This window comes from Macrobrachium nipponense, chromosome 10 (genome assembly GCF_015104395.2).
Source record: "Macrobrachium nipponense isolate FS-2020 chromosome 10, ASM1510439v2, whole genome shotgun sequence".
Taxonomy (NCBI): Eukaryota; Metazoa; Arthropoda; class Malacostraca; order Decapoda; family Palaemonidae; genus Macrobrachium; species Macrobrachium nipponense.
In genome coordinates, this window is record NC_087204.1 from 25,916,236 (window position 1) to 25,930,105 (window position 13,870).

At 37.0% G+C, this 13,870-nt stretch overlaps 1 protein-coding gene across 6 annotated transcripts in view; it reads left to right on the forward strand.

Moving 5' to 3' along the window:
• The window catches only part of LOC135223493 (uncharacterized), a 59,178-nt gene that overhangs the window by 38,468 nt on the left and 6,840 nt on the right, over positions 1-13,870 (forward strand). The window contains exon 1 of one of the 6 annotated variants that reach the window (XM_064261936.1): positions 8,880-9,049. The exons of the other annotated variants lie outside the window; for them this stretch is intronic. The gene's annotated coding sequence lies outside the window, so the exon portion shown is untranslated. Of the gene's footprint in view, positions 1-8,879; positions 9,050-13,870 lie in introns of those variants that run through there. 6 annotated transcript variants of the gene reach the window in all.

The following is a 13,870-nucleotide window of genomic DNA, read 5'->3' on the forward strand; positions in this document are numbered from 1 at the left end:
TCGAGTGACATATTTTGCAATGTTACACAAACACACGAGTGTACGGATCTAGGTCTGTGACATAGGCACAGACTGTCATGAGAACGTCAACATGTATTTTGCCAATGGGGCATCGGTTGGCGTTACCTTTTCAAACTGATGATCTAGGTGTATTCAAGCGAAGATATGATACAAAGCGTTGTCAAAGCAATGTCAGCTATACACTAACTGTTATTTAGAAATTCTGCAAGATCCTACTGGAATACAAGAGTCATCACATTAACACAAAAACATTTTGCTACCCATAGAATGAACTAATACATTCTAATTAATATGAAATCATTACACATTCACTTAAGGTAGATTCTTGTGCCTACGAGACGTTTGCTTGGCGGCCTCTAATTGGCTGGTACTGGGAGGTAGGCCGCTCGCTCAGTCTCATTATTTTCGTCTGCGGCTTAGAAAACTAGCAATATGTTTATATTTCTTCAATAATCTCACGCTTTCCTCAAGCTAGGAAAGTTTTGGCCATGCCTAAATGATTCGGTGTTAATTGTACAATTAAGTCATCTTTTTCTGAAATCAGTAAGATAAAACACAAAGGAATTACAACGAGTAAAAGTGGAGAGAGAAAAATTTGATTCTTTATACCTTTTTTTACTTATCATCGGATTTTCCATCATTAACACGATCAAGATGAAATAAAACTTTTATTTTCATACAATAAAATCACCCTTAATACGTTGGTGCTTTCAGATTTTGGATGCATGTAGTATGTGAAGAGAAAATGAAGAATATTTCTTTTATGTTGTATCCATAAATGATTCAAATTGACGGTATTGCCGAGAGAATATGATCTGCAAGGCGTCGTTGTGTTGGTCATCTCAGCAAGAGATTTGAGTTGCCAATTAGTGATATAAGAGGTTGCAGTTTCAACAATATTTACCATGTTACATCATTACATTATTTAATTAAATACACAGAATTCCCATTATGACTGCCGAACATTTTCAGTCCAGTATCATACAGTATGTCTGGACATATCTGATAAGGACAATAATATGATCAGGTGGATGCATCTGATAACATTAGCCGAGATCTAGGCGGGAAGCGGGGAATTCAGTCCAGCAAAGACGTTGAAATCTGTGAACATACTTCGCACTCTTCAACTCAGCATATAAACTTTAATCAGGTTGTTTCAGGATATTTGTTTTTAATTTTATTATATGAATATATTTTCAAACTTATTTGAGTGATATGAAATAATCTCAGTGAAGTAATAAACAACAAAGAATTAAGGAAGACTGACTTCCTTTTAGGCCGAGTCAAGTACGGATGCAACATAATAAGACATATTCTTAATTTTCTCTTCACATATTACACGCATCTAAAATCTGAAGGCACCAGCGTATTGAGGGTGATTGTATTGCATGAAAACACAAGTATTATTTTATCTTGATGACATGAATTATTAAAAATCCAATGATAAATAAAAACAGGTATAAAGAATCAAATAGTACTTCTCTCTCCACTTTTACTTGTTGTAATTCCTTTGCGTTTTGTCTTATTGATTTCAGAAAAAGATGACTTAATTGTACAATTAATGCCGAATCCTTTGGCATGACCAAAACTTACCTATCTTGAGCAAAGCGTGAGATTATTGAAGAAATATAAACATATTGCTAGTTTTCTAAGCCGCAGACGAAAATAATGAGACTGAGCGAGCAGTGTACCTCCCAGTACCAGCCAATCAGAGGCCGCCAAGCAAACGTCTACCTTAAGTGAATGGACTATAGTGAAAGGTAGATTTTGATTCCTGAGACAATTATCAATGATTAGTAGACACAGATTTCCCGGAGGAGGTCCCAGGCTCGAACTTCTGTCGAGTGCCAGGAAGGTGAGCAAAAAATAAAAAATAAAAATAAATAAATAAATAAAAAAATAAATAATTTCCAAAGCCCATTTGAACTTTCTCATATTTCTGATAATGTGCATTTTGCAACTATCTTTTTTTATTGTTTCTTGTGACATGTACATTGGAGTCATTTATATTTTTACTTTATTTTTATTTCTTTCTATATTATTCCCCGTGCTTATTTTTAAAAGTGCTCTTTCTTTTTTTCTTTTTGTGTTTCTTAGATGTATTGGTAAGAGGTCACAATATACAGGGAACTTTGACGGTAAAAGATGACCTATACATTTTTGGGATTTCTGGACTTGTATGGTGTGTGATTTTTTTTGGTAGGATGAACGACATAGTGCCTATAGGAGGAATGGTGGTTCAGGGCAGTGTCTTATGTTTATTTCATTCATTTAATTTCAATCTCATTAATTTTGTCTCTCTTAAAAATAAACTTCAGTTTTCATAGATATGGGTTTACTGTGATTTCTACTCCAGTTTGAGAGAGAGAGAGAGAGAGAGAGCATTAAGCTACAAATGTCCTTTAATATCCAATTTGCTCCACCTCGGAATTAATATATTTTCATATATGATAACCGAAGGGGAATTTTGAGTTGATGATAATTTCGTCCTCTCGTAGATTCGAACCAGCGCACTCGTCCTGATTTCTTCTCTGTGCGCCGGTTCAAATCCGCAAGAGGACGAAATTATTATCATATATATATATATATCTACTCACTATAATATTATAATATATATATATCTATATATATATATATATATATATATATATATAATATATATGATATATAAATGTTAGTGACTCCGTCGTATTTACAAACGAGCCACAGAGTTGTACTTTTGGTTTGCATTAGCAAACTTCAGTTGGTATTTTCTATCTCCATCTCAGTTATGTCTCCGTTGAACTGTTGAAGATATTCACTTAACTTAGTAGTCCTTTCTTACTTCCATCGTGGGTAGAGGGTAACTAATGGAAACACAATGTATCCAAAGTACACTATATTTCCAGATTACATCTTGTTAAGAATGCAGAGAGGTTTCTGAATAGATGTTTGAACTAAGAGGAGTAGAGGAAGTCTGATACAATATGTTTACAAATCATAGGCAAGCAAACCTAATCAAAGATACAGTCATATGGACTAACATACTCAATGAGGTTAAGACATGTACGCCTTCTCGTTCTCGTGAGAGCCAAAATGGTTCCCAGGGAAGGTATTGTTGATGTGTTGATGTTCTACATACATTCTGCTGATTAAGGTTCTCACACTCTTGGATTTCGGACAGTCTTTCCTGCATGACCTCCTTGGCCTCTGGCCTGACTCACGTTTACATGCATTACTTCTCAAGAATGTTCACACACATTCTTATTTATAATGTAAGTTATTACATAATTGCTCTGTCACGAACAAAATCAAATACAAAAGAACAGTCAGGTCGGAAAGATTGCCTTACCACATGATGTGTGCAATTGTGATTTCAGATATAAATACACAAGTTATGGTAAACATATAACTACCAAAACAGAATGCTTAAGGAAATGATATTTAAATGGTTATATGTAAAAATCAGATATATATATATAGAATGATTATACGTAAAAAAAATACATGGAGTATAAAGATATAGATCCATGTACAAGACATATGCATATGATATGATTCTAAATACCAAGGATTATATGTGTGATATATTGATACATTTATATAATGCAGTCATGAAGATACATATTCAACAAAAATACTAACGTATTTCTGATGATTACATGACACACAAAGATTATATATTTAAAAAAATCATATATTGATAAAAATTAATGGTATCAAAATGTGATAAGATATAAGGTAACAGGTATATTATAGGTAATACCTGATGTATGCATGCATGTATTTATTAATTCACATTACTGACTCAAATAAGTGTGATTAAGATATATGCACTTTATATAGATTCCTAGTGCGTACACGCACAGATATATTGATTCATTATTTAAATTCTATATGCTTCACTTAGATACCCACTGATATGGGTAAGTGTGTGCTTATTACTTTTATTCAGATACTTATACACATGGAATACATTGTCAATGAGGTTTCTACTACACAGTTAGCCAGCGTCTTGATCAACTTTTCGCGCATTTCACAGTACCAAACAACTACCTTATGCTAAGGTCACACATTCACGTATCAACGCATGCACGCCCATGCATGAGCGGAAATTGGTAGTTGGCAACAGCTTACGTCAGTAAACCGTAAATGTAACGTAAAACATACGTAAAATCGTAGACGTACGGTGACGGGTCGTCCGGTCTCTAAGCTTCGCCCACTAGGGCGCCATAGCCCGCTCCAGTTTTGAAATTTTCAAAACAAGTCGTGGGTGGCCACGCCAAATGTCACCTGACGTAGCTCCAGGCATTGCACGTGGAACCCACAGTGACTGTTGTGGGGCAGGCGCTAGGGTCACCTGCCTTGTTCGCCGTCGTTGTTTTCTTTCCGCCGCGGAGCACGTGGGCCTCCTAATTGCGCTGTAGCCTACGGGGAAACCGATTTGCACATTTACAACCCTGTACGACATGGCAACGCTGTAGCGTGGTATAAAAGGTCAGGTCAGCGCCCTCAGGATTGTTACAGGCTGCTCTAGGATCAAGAGCCCGTGCCAGCACAAGGCTGGCTTAATCTTCAACAACAACCTCAGGTCAGCTGTTGTATCCTCCAAGTACTCTCCACAACGCCCTTCAAGATGCCGGACCTCCTAAAACGACCAAGGAAGGGACCATCAACGTCATTTCTTCTTGCAGGACCTTCTTTTGGCCTGGAGAAGACTCCTACAGCCACTCCTGCAGACACTCAGGTCGAGGAAATGTCATCTTCCACCTACAGGAGTCGGAGTTGGATGAGATACAGAGTGATGACAGCGACACGGAAGACGACTGACGGACAGGGAGAAGTGGATATTGAACATATTCTACTTCCTCAAGCCCCACATCATCCGTCAGAAGAAGCCCAAGATGTTGAGACTGCCAATGGTATGCATATTATAATGTCTGACTTAATTTTTTTTTATTTGTTGAAAATCTACAATACTATTTTACAGTACATGCAGAATTCTACCAAAGTGAATTTGCAACCTGGATTTTCAGAATGCAATATTTTTACATTCTCTCATACATGTTCCATCACTTTATAGTCTGCTCTGTTTACAGGCCGGCCATTTTGTACCCTACAGCCCCACAATGGTGGGCAAGGTCACGACGTGAAGTTGATGTACATAGAACATTACACTATCAGCTTAACCCTCTTACGCCGGAGCGGTAAATAAAAAATTGTCTCCTGTATGCCGGAGGGGTTTCGGAGTGAGCGCAGAAGCGGAAAAAATATTTTTTTCAAAAAATCACAGTGCGCTTAGTTTTCAAGATTAAGAGTTCATTTTTGGCTCCTTTTTTTGTCATTGCCTGAAGTTTAGTATGCAACCATCAGAAATGGAAAAAAATATCATTATCGTATATAAATAATGCGATGTATGATAGCGCAAAAACAAAGTTTCATATATAATTGTATTCAAATTGCGCTGTGCGCAAAACGGTTAAAGGTGACAAGTTACTTTTTTTTTCGTTGTAATGTACACTAAATTGCAATCATTTTGGTATATAACATATTGTAAAACGATAAAAGCAACACAGAGAAAATATTATCACAAAATAATGCATGAATTCGTAACGCGCGGACGTAAACAAATATTTTTTTCAAAAATTCACCATAAATCTAAATATTGTCCTAGAGACTTCCAATTTATTTCAAAATGAAGACAAATGATTGAATATTACTATACTGTAAGAGTATTAGCTTAAAATTGCAGTTTTCGACCATATCTGATGAGTTAAAGTTGACCAAATGTCGAATTTTTTATATATATTTTTTTATATGCAATTATTTCGGAAATAAGAAAAGCTACAACCTTCAAATATTTTTCGTTCTATTCTACATGAAATTGCGCACATTTTCATATATAAAACTTTATGAAATGCCTAATATGAAACGGAGCAAATATTCCGAGAATGGGACGTACGCATTTCGGAGATTTGTGGCGGAGAATCCGCGCGCGGAGGGAAGGAAAGATTTTTTTTAAAATTCACCATAAATCTAAATATTTTGCTAGAGACTTCGAATTTATTTCAAGATGAAGATAAATGACTGAATATTACTAGACTGTAAGAGTTTTAGCTTACAATTGCGTTTTTCGACCATTTCGGTAGAGTCAAAGTTGACCAAACGTGGTTTTTTTCTATTTATCGTGATTTATATGCAAATATTTCAAAAATGAGAAAAGCTACAACCTTCAATTATTTTTTGTTGTATTCTACATGAAATTGCGCACATTTTCATATATAAAACTTTATGTAACGGCTAATTTAAAATGGTGCAAACATTACCACAATCGCACGTATGATTTTTTCTGAAGAGTTACCGCTCGGACGTAAAGAAAATGTTATTATTTAAATAAATTCACCATAAATCGAAATATTGTGCTAGAGACTTCCAATTTGTTGCAAAATGAAGGTAAATGCTTGAATATTACTAGAATATAAGCTTTTTAGCTTACAATTGCGTTTTTCGACCATTTCGGTAGAGTCAAATTTGACCAAAGGTTGAAATTTTGGCAATTATCGTTATTTATATGAAAATATCTCAAAACTGATAAAAGCTACAACCATGGGTTGTTTTTAGTTGTATTGTGCATAATATTTCGCACATTTCCATATATAAAACTTTTTATAACGGCTAATTTTAAAATGGTGCAAACATTACCACAATCGCATGTATGATTTTTTCGGAAGAGTTACCGCGCGGACGTAAGGAAAAAGTTTTTTCATAAATTCACCATAAATCGAAATATTGTGCTAGAGACTTCCAATTAGTTGCAAAATTAAGGTAAATGATTGAATATTACTAAAATATAAGAGTTTTAGCTTACAATTGCGTTTTTCGACCATTTCGGTAGAGTCAAAGTTGACCGAAGGTTGAAATTTTGGCAATTATCATTATTTATATGAAAATATCTTAAAACTGATAAAAGCTACAATCATGAGTATTTTATTATTGTATTTTACATAAAAATGCGCACATTTTCATATATAATACTCCATGTAACGGCTAATTTACAATAGTACAAAAATTATGTCAAAGTGACAAAATAATTTCCGAGATGTGTCACAGATACTTTTTAGTGCGGCAAGAAAGAAATTCGCGCTTGCGCGCCTGCGTAACGATTGTAAACAAAACAACGCCTTGATCCGTTAACTCCCAGCATCCCCCAAGGCGCGTGATTCAAAAGTTTTAGGCTGGTAGGCCTATAAGTATTTTTCCGCGAATTTAAAAAAAAACTTTTGTAAGTCGACGTAAAATACGTCCAGTCGGCACACGAGAGACAAAAAATGTCGACGTAAAATACGTCCAGTTGGCGTAAGAGGGTTAAGTTCCAGGTAGACGTCCGACCTTGCTTTCTTTTCACGTACATTTGCAGTGCAATTTATGGTGCTGGCTTTACGTCCGTCAGCCCGCTTTACGTCCGTCAGCCCGCTTTACGTCCGTCAGCCCGTGTTCTGTTTACCAGCTGTTCAAAGTCATTTCACCGCGATGATGCCCACGATCCACACGTCGTGATACGTGAATGTGTGACCCAAGCATTAAGGGCACAGGGAAGATTGTCTGGACGGTCTCCTACGTTCTGTTGATGAGCCATTCTTGTTCCCTTCATCCTACGCCAAGCGAATACATTCACGGTGACCAAAATCACCACCAACACCAGGGTCACAGCTAAGAGAATATAGTAATGAAGGTCCTCAAGAGACATCGTAAGTGGGGGAAGTATGGTCAATGGTAGCTAAACGCGTCAGCTGCTGGGCTACCTTTTGATTAAAAGGCAGAGGAAGTGCTGGGATATGGTTATTACCCCAGGAGAAATTTGCAAAATATGCTCTCTCCCTTATGATGGTGCTTATTCCTTGGACAGTTTAGTTGGTCGTTGCTCCACTGCAGCCATCCGCAGCAATGAAACGTTGTGGAGATGCAGCTGATTCATCCGGGCATTCGACTTTTAAATTCTTCTGCAGAGAATTGCAGCCAGGTTCCATTGTTCAACCTGTAAGCGAACTTATACTCGTCAAAAGGGTAAAGGCGATGCAGGCAGCGTTTTCGCGTGTGGGAAAGAGTACCATTAAAGGCTAGGCCTAACTCGCATGGACCCTCGGATATCTTGTGGAATTCAAAGGAGTAAGCCGTACAAACCGTATTACCCATGGCTGTGTAACAACGAGCAAACGAGTCCAGGTCTCTGACAACTGTAAAAGTTTCCGTATTGGGGGAACTTAATACGTAGCCAGACAGATTTGATATTACTGGTAATGAGCTTTTTGACATGTAAGTAGGAAACGGAGTTATTTTGTAAGATTTCCATGCATCAGAAGGATCGAAGGGAATATTAATCATGATTCTGTAAATTTCCACGCTTACTGAGATTAGGCTATAATAGAACTCAATCTTATGTGCTTCTAACAAAGGAGTATAACCAAGTTTGTCACGTGCAGTCTCTAAGGTTAATGTTAAATCTTTGATTGGTAAAAGATGCGGCGAAAGACACCCTTTGTAGCTAAAGTGATCGCTTCCACATAGTCTTTGGATTTTTCTATAAAATGTGAAATCTTCATATGTATATGATCCACCTTTGAACTATAATATGCTAAAGTTGCAAGCAAGGACTGCACATCTTTGATCTGATTTATGTTACTGGAATGTTCATTCACCAATGAACTCCAGCTGTCTGTGAAGTTCAGAGAAAATTAATTCATGTTCATGTTGTAAAAATTCAATTCTCTTATTCTGATCGTTTTCTATGTTATTGTGTCTGACGGTCCACATAAGGGGATCGCATACTAAGGATTCCGATTCAGCCGTCTTGTTTTGCAAATCATAAGACAACAACTCGGCAGTACCCAAGGTCTGAGCAAGCGGATTCTCTGGGTTAAAAGGAAAGTAACGCTTGTGCAATTGATTCAGTGACTCGGCAAATCGTGATAAGTCGGATTTAAGATTAATGACATCATTCTCTGGCAAGAAAATCGCTTGCAAATCAACTTCAAGAATTACGTTGCTCACTGTAAGGAATACGTCCTTGGTTCTTTCAATGATCGAGCCATGATTGAATTGGATATCCTTTGTTTTGAAACTCGTCCCACACGACAAAAATACCTGAACAATCAGTACCACTTCAAACAAGATAAGCTTCATGTTAGAAACCTGCAGATAGTTAATTATATGTAATTACTCATGTTTAAATTAGCTACTTCTTACTTAATACAGATGAAAAATATGTGATAAAACATATATATTTTCCATACAAGTTTTATATATACTAGTTTATTATGTAAGTTTTATATTTAGGTATAAATATGTTCCTCTCCTTTTTCTTTCTTCCCCTTACCACTAGCTTCGAACATGAGCCAACGGCACAGTTCTTAGGTCAGTAGGCTGTGCTATGTGCTGAACCTTTAGCCTATATGCCGTTAATATTTCTAGAATACAGAACGGTCCTTCAAATTTAGGCGTTATTTTATAGTTCATAACCTTATGCACGTATATTTGTATATAGAATCGATCACCTACTGCATATGGTTTTGTTTGTTTGGCGGTTTTATCATGATTCTTTTTCATTATTATTTGAGCTTCTTCTAGATTCTTATGAAATATATCATATCTGCTTACGCTTGCATTCATGACATCCCTTAGGGGATTCGTTAAATTGTTTGTGGGCGTTAGGATATGGAGAGGCGTCCTAGCGGGAGTTCCATAAAGTGCTTCATGTGGCGACATTTTTATAGATATGTGGTAAGAATGATTAAGAGTGCTTAGAACCGTGGGGATGGCAATATCCCAAGGATCCATTCCCCCAAGTGTAACTCGTAGGACATTTAACACCTTCCTATTTACCCTTTCCACCAATCCGTTTGACTCTGGGTGATAAATCATGGTATTGATTTTCTTAATGCAAAGGAATTCGCACGAGTTAAGGAAATGACTAGTGAATTCTCCACCAGAGTCGGAGATCATTATGTTTGGAATTCCGTGTTTACAGATGTAGCACTCGTAAAATTTCCTAGCACATTCAATTGCGGGTTTTTTTTCAATGCTATAATTTCTGTGTACCTGGTCAAAGCATTAATTAACACTAAGAGGTGCTTATTTCCTCTGTCAGACTCTTAAAACCCTGTTAATAAATCTAAGTGTACTCTTTCAAAGGGTTGATTTGGCACGGGGTAGGCCCCTAGGCTGACAGGTGTCTTAGTGTGCCCTTTGTTTTCGTGACAAATGTGACAATTAGCTATGTGTTTTTTTCATATTTGTAAGCATTGTAGACCAGTAGAATAGTGATTTGGCTTTCTGTGACATGATAGAGAACCCAGGATGACCATGTAAGGGATTGGAATGCAACTAGTTTAGGATGATTGGTATATGAGAGACTGGTACTACTACCTGGTCGCTAGTAACCTGCGGTGTGCTTCGGGTTTTCCTCATCATGGACCTACACAGAATATTATCTTTGATTATATACGTAATTCTGCTGCGCATACTTTAAATATTCTTTTTCTTTAGGATTTCCATTCAAAGCATCTATTATTTTGCTTGACTGCTGATCTTTCCTTTGTTCAGTCTGTACCAGTTCGGCGCTCCAACCCGGGTCTTCAATGTGTGTGATCGTTTGGACTAGTGAATTTTCGTTTAGATACTGTTTTAACAATGGATACGGATGTTGCTATATCTTTTGGGTCAGCCAATGGTTCCATGCATGATGGCACGGGGTTGTGGGATAATGAATCAGCTATGATATTTGCTTTCCCAGGTAAGTATCCTATCTTGTGCCAAAGTCCTGAATGATCATATGCCACCAAGTTCTTAGGGACTGTGATCAAACCCTTTGAAGTCGGTGAGGGGCTTATGGTCAGTAAGGACCTTAACAGGATAGCAGTAGATTATGAACTTAAAATGTACTAGTGAGTTAATGATACCTAGCCCTTCCTTGTCTATTACAGCATATTTACTTTCAGAGGGCTTCAGTTTACGTGAATAAAAAGCTATAGGGAAGAACTGCTTATCATATTACTAAAGTAGTACCCCTCCTACCCCTTGGTCTGAGGCGTCAGTTGCGATAAAGAATTCCTTACTGAAATAAGGGAATTTTAAGATAGGTAAACTGCACAATTTTTCTTTCAAGGTATCGAACACCTATTGATGTGTTTCAGACCATATAAAATCTACACCCTTCTTCGTAAGATCAGTTAAAGGAGCTGCTATGATTGAATAGTTGCGCACAAACCTCCTGTAATAACCTGAACACCCTAGAAATTGTTGTGTACCCTTAATGTTAGTAGGTACCGGAAAGTTACAGATAGCCAACACCTTATCGTGGACTACCTTAAGACCTTGACTAGTTACCGTAAAACCTCAATAGACTAACTGTCTTAAAAAACTCACATTTGGATATTTTTACTATTAAATTGTGTTGTCTTAGTCTCTGTAGCACTAGTTCTACTTTATGCAAATGTATTTCTAAGGTATGAGAAAAGATTTCAAGATCGTCCATATTGGTAGGAAGGGTATCTCCCAATAAGTCTCCAAACACTATATTAACCATTCTGGTAAATGTGATTGGGGCACAACGTAAGCCGAAAGGCATACGTAAAAATTCATAGTGTCCCCTGGCTGTGCTGAAGGCTTTGTACTCTCCTTAGCTAAGGGTATCTGGTGAAAGCCTTTAAGTAAGTCCAAGCTGGTGAAATAACTATTCTGTCCTAACAAGGATAAGATATTGTCGGTACATGACACCAGAAAACGATTGGGAATCGTTTCCTCGTTTAAGCGACGGAAATCTACACAAATTCGCCAAGTCTGATCTTTTTTGGGTACAACAATTAAAGGAAAATTATAAGGGCTGTTCGATTTCCTAATGACACCTTCTTCTAACATCTTTTCTACTTCGTCATTAATTTCATTCTGAAATTTCATAGGGAGTCAATACGAAGGTACGTAAATAACTTTATGCTTGTCTTTTAACTGTATTTGGTGTTCAATGACATCCGTTTTCTCTAGAGATCCCTCGCTAGTGGAGAAAACATCATGATATTTAGATAAGAGTTCAAAAATTTCTTTTGTATCCCCACCTCTTGAATGTCTTTATTGATTTTACTTTTGATAGATTGTAAGTGGGATTCGTCAACAACAGGTTGAACATGATTAATTTCAGCAACGGTAAGAATGCTGTATTTATACACTTCCATATCCACGATATGTTGATTTTTGTGGATTATTAGATCGCTATTCAAGTGGTTACAGACTTCAATGTTAACCTGTTGCTGTGAGTCAACAGTGTATAATGCTTGTGTCACGGAAAGTCCGTTAATTTTCAAAGTGTCTGGAAGGATTAAAATTTCAGATCCTGGCATGGTTTTCTTAACATGCACTGAGATATACGAGGGTGCATTAGGCTCGAGAGATTGCATGCAAGCTGCCATTATGGGTGTGCGAGAGTTCTGTTGGGTCGCTTGGACAATGTCATGATTCATGAGACAGGAGATTGGTTCTTCAATATAAGTTACTGTTTGATTGTCTGTCTCCTTTTTGTCCAAAACGGATTTTAATGTGTTAGAAGATTTGTAGAATTTTCCTTTGATAAACATGCCATTTTTGGCAGGAACTAGGATAATATTTTGAATGCACATGGATGGATATCCTACAATTACAACTGGATACATGTCAATGTGTTGTATAACTACAAATGTGTCGGTAAGCGTGTGCTTACCCACCTTGTACTGAACCTGAGTTATGCCTACAACACTTAGTTCGTTATTGCTGATGCCCGAAAGTCGTACTCTGGACCTCTCAATAGGGAAGTTCGAAAACAACTAGTGATGAGTCTGTAAGTCCATGATATTATGTGGACTACCAGAATAAAAAAACAATGTAAAGGGCTGATATTATAGATTTATGGCATGTAAAGTAGGGCTTAATTCATCATTACTGATTATAGCGTGAATTCTATGAAAATCTACGGGATCCTGCACTGATTTGTTGGATACGGTCGTGTGATTCATAGGAAAATTCTGTGTTTCACATAAGTCTTCTAGATGATTAAATTTATTTTTTAATTCAAAGGATGTTGATGCAGATAACCCAACATCACTCTCCCCCCGTTGGGAGTTAATTATGTGGTATTTACTTTGCTTTGGACACGGAAAATTTTGCTGACTTTGATTGTTTTGACTAGATGGACCAGGAACCGAGTTTCCTGAAGCCCGATTTGCTTGTTTCTGATTCTGAGCAGAGTTACTGTTCACTTGTTTCTTTTTGTGATAATATGGATTCTTCTTCTTATTATCATTGGCAACTTTCTGTGTATTTTTAGCGTTACCCTGCGCCTGATTGCGCGAAAAATAACGGGCGTATGCATGACTTGAGCTATTATGAATGGAACCATAACGCGTATGGCAATCTGCGATCATATGTCCCGTTCTTTTACAGTTGAAGCAAGTTATCCCAGCTGTGTTACTATTAACTACATTCACTTGCTGTGGTTTATTTTCATTCTTTGCAAAAACTTGAACAAGTGAGGGATCTAAATCTGCACATTTAGACATAAGTATCTTAATTTGTTTATAGATGTCTAGTTCCATGCTGTTGGGCAATAGCTCTTCATCAAAACACCGTACCAAGACTTCTGGTAACATAGCTGTTATGAAAGTTAAGTATATGACCCTGATAAAATCCTTTACAGCCATGTCCGTACCACTAACCCAATTAGATTTATTCAAATTATCCAGATATTCATTCAAACGGTCTGCCATAAGTGCTGCTCTGTCAACCAAGCTAAGGTGAGTCATAGAGACCAGATTAAAAATATTTCTCAAAGCTAAAACCTGTCCAAGGC